Source organism: Sycon ciliatum, chromosome 2, assembly GCF_964019385.1.
Source record: "Sycon ciliatum chromosome 2, ocSycCili1.1, whole genome shotgun sequence".
In the NCBI taxonomy this organism is placed as follows: domain Eukaryota; kingdom Metazoa; phylum Porifera; class Calcarea; order Leucosolenida; family Sycettidae; genus Sycon; species Sycon ciliatum.
In genome coordinates, this window is record NC_088644.1 from 18,740,465 (window position 1) to 18,745,088 (window position 4,624).

The 4,624-nt window shown below is 46.8% G+C and overlaps 1 long non-coding RNA gene across 1 annotated transcript; it reads left to right on the forward strand.

The window, feature by feature from the left end:
- Positions 1-268: 268 nt before the first annotated feature.
- Positions 269-3,762, forward strand: LOC135810782 (uncharacterized). Its single transcript, XR_010552388.1, has 3 exons — positions 269-910; positions 1,230-1,278; positions 2,495-3,762. It is a non-coding gene; the product is annotated as an uncharacterized LOC135810782 (long non-coding RNA).
- The last annotated feature ends 862 nt before the right edge of the window (positions 3,763-4,624 follow it).

The following is a 4,624-nucleotide window of genomic DNA, read 5'->3' on the forward strand; positions in this document are numbered from 1 at the left end:
CAGATACGGATACTGCGGCAGGACAGTGCTGGATCTTCTCCAAGTTCATCATCACTAGTCGGGATTGATACAGGATGCCGTGAGAGGGCGTCTGCGAATACGTGCTACATCATCACCTTTGTGTGCCGATTTCAGGAATTCACGGCGGCCAATGTCCATTTTGCAGCCGTGAATAGTCGGAAAGGTGAGAAATGGTGAATTTTTTGGAAAGATGAAGGATTAGGCCATGCAATATATACAAAAAAATATGAAAAATGTAAAACACACAGCCAGTGGGGCTCTATTTTATTTTTATGCCCAGAAATTGCTATTCACCACATAGGCAGTGCCCCTGGAAATTTGACCCTGCTGTAGCTGGCTTGAGTTCCAAGTCCGGATGTACACGCAAAATGCCCCAATCTTGGAGACAGGTTATTTTCAGGGTTCAGCAGCCCTGGGCAAGTCGTTTATGACAATGTGTGTAATTTCTGTTGTGCACTGCACTCTGTGTGCCTATTGCGGGAATTCACGGCGGTCACTGCCCATGATGCAGCTGCGAACGGGCAGGTGAGAAATGGTGAATTTTGGCCATTTGTGCGCACCTGTTCATTTCAATGTACCTGTGGGTTAATGGGCCCAGCTACAATGTGGATCACGAAATTGCTTAGATTTTTGGTTTGCTAGTAGGCGGCTTACACTAGTAGGCAGTGCCCCAGGAAATTGGACCCTGCTGTAACTGGCTTAAGTTCCAAGTCCGGATGTACGGGGAAAAGCCCCAAACTTGGAAATCGATTATTCTCAGATTTCAGCAGCCCCGGGCAGGTCATTTCTGACAATGTGTGTCATTTCTGTTGTGCACTACACTTTGTGTGTCTATTGCAGGAATTCATGGTGGTCATTGTCCTTGTTGCAGCTGTGCATAGTCGGAAATGTGAGAAATGGTGAATTTTTGACCATTTGTGCATACCTGTTCATTTCAATGTACCTGTGGGTAAATGGGCCCAGCTGCAATGTGGGTGCTGGAATTGCTTAGATTTTTTGGTTTGCTAGTAGGCCGTTTGCACTCGTAGTAAGTGACCCAGGAAATTTGACCCTGCCGTAACTGGCTTGTGTCCCAGCTCCGAATATACGGGGCAAAAAGCACCAAACTTGGAGATGCGGTATTTTCAGGGTTCAGCAGCCCTGGGCAGGTCGTTTAGGACAATGTGTGTCCTTTCTGATGGCCACTACCCTCTGTGTGCCGATTTCAGGAATTCACTGCGGTCACTGTCCATGTTGCAGCTGTGAATAGTCGGAAAGGTGAGAAATGGTGAATTTTTGACCTTTTGTGGGCACCTGTTCATTTCAATGTACCTGTGGGTAAATGGGCCCAGCTGCAATGTGGATGCAGGAATTGCTTCGATTTTTGGTTTGCTAGTAGGCCGCTTGCGCTCGTAAGCAGTGCTCCAGAAAATTTGACCCTGCTGTAACTGGCTTGAGTTCCAAGTCCGGATGGAAGGGGCAAAAGCCCCAAACTTGGAGAGAGGGTATTTTCAGGGTTCAACAGCCCTGGGCAGGTCGTTTATGACAATGTGTGTCATTTCTGTTGTCCACTACCCTCTGTGTGCCTATTGCAGAAATTCACGGCGTAAATGGGGCCCGCTGCAATGTTGGTGCTGGTATTGCTTAGATTTTTGGTTTACTAGTAGGCCGCTTGCACTCCTAGGCAGTGCCTTAGGAAATTTGAAAAAAAGCCCCAAACTTCTGTAACTGGCTGGAGTTCCGAGTCCGGATGCACACGCAGCCCTGGGCAGGTCGTTTATGAAAATGTGTGTCATTTCTGTTGTGTGCTATCGCAGGAATTTACTGTGGTCACCGTCCATGTTGCAGTGGTGAATACTGTAAAAGCCATATATAAAACGAAGTGCTAACTCTAACGAGTTAACGAGGAGAAATCTGTCGTTAAAATAGAAATCCTTATACTGAAATCGATACATATAATGTCCTATTCAGCATTGAGAATGAGTGAGAATCGTTACCTTTGGTACACGTAAACTAGTCAATTTTGGGAAATCGTTATATATGCGCCTCGTTAGAATAATGGCTTTTACAGTAGTCGGAAAGGTGATTGGTGAATTTTTGACCATTTGTGCGCACATGTTTTTTTAATGTCCTTTGTGTAAATGGACGCAGCTGCAGTGTGGGCGCTGGAATTGTGTTGATTTTTGGTTTGCTAGCTGATTTTGTGAGGTCTGCATTTGCCACTAAGGTGGACTGCGAAAGCGAAGGCTTGTGTGTTTCTGACCATTCAAGTGATGCTAAACTCGAATCTCGGGAATATTATTGTTAATAGTAGGCCGCTTGTACTCGTAGGCAGTTCGCCAGAAAATTAGACCTTGTTGACCCTGTGACCCCGTTCCAACTCCGCGTGCACGGGCGAAATGCCCGAAACTTGGAGATGGATAATCTTGAGCTTTCTGCGGCGCATAATGCGTTTGATTTCTGTGGTGCACTACCCTTTGTGTGCCTATTGCAGGAATTCACGGTGGTCATTGTCAGTGTTGCAGCTGTGAATAGCCTGAAACATGAGAAATGGTGAACTTTTGGACCATTTGTGCGCACCAGTTGGCCAAGCTGCAATGTGGGTGCTGGAATTGCTTTGACATTATTTTGGTTTGCTAGTACGCCGCTTGTACTCGTTGGCAGTGCCCTAGGAGATTTGACCCAGCTGTTACTGGCTTGAGTTCCAAGTCCGGAAACACGGGCAAAAAGCCCCAAACTTGAAGATGGTTATTTTCAGCTTTCAGCAGCCCAGGCAAGTCGTTTATGGCAATGTGTGTCATTCCTGTTGTTCACTTCTCTTTAGTTGGAAGGTTGAGAAATTGTGAATGTACTGTCGTGGACGTGCAAATCCGGTCGCACGTCTAGCGGCCCCAGGGCGCTAGCCATGCAGCCGAGGATAAGCGGAATGCTGAATGTATATGCACTGCAGCGCGCTGGTCGCATCGGATCAACATGACTGCACGCAGCGTTCTGTACGCGCTGAGGGCGGCGGTCCCGGTCAATCGACTGGATTTCTATGTCCGCTACAGTACCTGTGTGTAAATGGGCCCAGTTGCAATGTGGGTGCTGGAATTGCTTTGATTTTTTGATTTGCTTGTAGGGCCGGAAAGAAAGAATTTGGTACAGCACTCACACTTTTCCCTTAACATACCAACACTCAAATACCCACCCACACACATGTACCTCACCTGCATTTCCCCAATCTACACTTACTTCAACACTACTCGCTGCTCACGTAATAGCGCATCCAATAGTGCTAGCTTTAGATTATCAGTGTTGGTTGTATCAGTTTTACTTCGAAGTAGATCTAAACTTTATGGTACCATAATCAATATTTTTCCTTCGTCGTCCAACTCTCGGTGTGATGAAGATTTCGTTCAAATCATATTGTCCTGTTGTTCTCAAGTATGAGTGCGAACACTTTACTTTCATCGATATGAAGATTCTTGCCTGCCGACTTTTTGATCATTTTTTAGCTTATCCTACCTCTGAACTTCCCACCTGAAATGTTTGGTCAACCGCCCTCAGCTACCATTATTTTATTTTATTCCAAGCAATACATGGCTGGGGTAGCCAATGACCACTTTGCGTGGCGATTGCAGGGTTTTTATAGCCAACCACGGCTATCATGCACAGAGTGCAAAATAATTGTGTACGGGTTCATCACATGATGTGAAGTTCTGCCGTCGCGGACCCCATACTCCATAGACTAGAGTTGCACACTCTTGGGGGTTATGTACTCTTGATGTTAGGCATCTGAATGTGTGGTGGGCATCTGAACGTGTGGTGGGTATCTGAACGTGTGGTGGGTATCTGAATATATGGTGGGCAACTGAATGTGTGGTGGGCATCTGATTGTGCGGTGGCATCTGAATGTGTGGTGGGCATCTGAATGTGTGGTGGGTATCCGAATGTGTTGTGGGTATCTGAATGTATGGTGGGCAGTGGGCATCTGAACGTGTGGTGGGCATCTGAATATGTGGTGAGCATCTGAATGTGTGGTGTGTATCCGAATGTGTTGTGGGCATCTGAATGTATGGTGGGCATCTGAATGTGTGGTGGGCATCTGAATATGTGGTGGGCATCTGAATGTGTTGTGGATATCTGAACGTGTGGTGGGCATCTGAATGTGTGGTGGGCATCTGAATGTATGGTGGGTATCTGAATGTACTGTCGTGGACATGGAAATCCGGTCACACGTCTAGCGGCCCCAGTGCGCTGGTCATGCAGCGTGGATAAGCGATACACATGCATTGTACTAGTAAGTAGTATGCGGTCTAGTGCGCTGGTCGCATCGGATCAACAAGACTTGCACTGCAAGCAGCGCTCTGTACGTGCTGAGGGATTTCCATGTCCGCTACAGTACATGTACATGACTGTGCACATGTATGGTGGGCATCAGAATGATTGTATGGGTGGGCATCTGAATGTATGGTGGGCATCTGAATGTATGCTGAGCATCTGAATGTATGCTGGGCATCTGAATGTACGCTGGGCATCTGAATGTACGCTGGGCATCTGAATGTATGCTGGGCATCTGAATGTATAGTGGGCATCTGAATGTATGCTGGGCATCTGAATGTATGGTGGGCATCTGAATGTA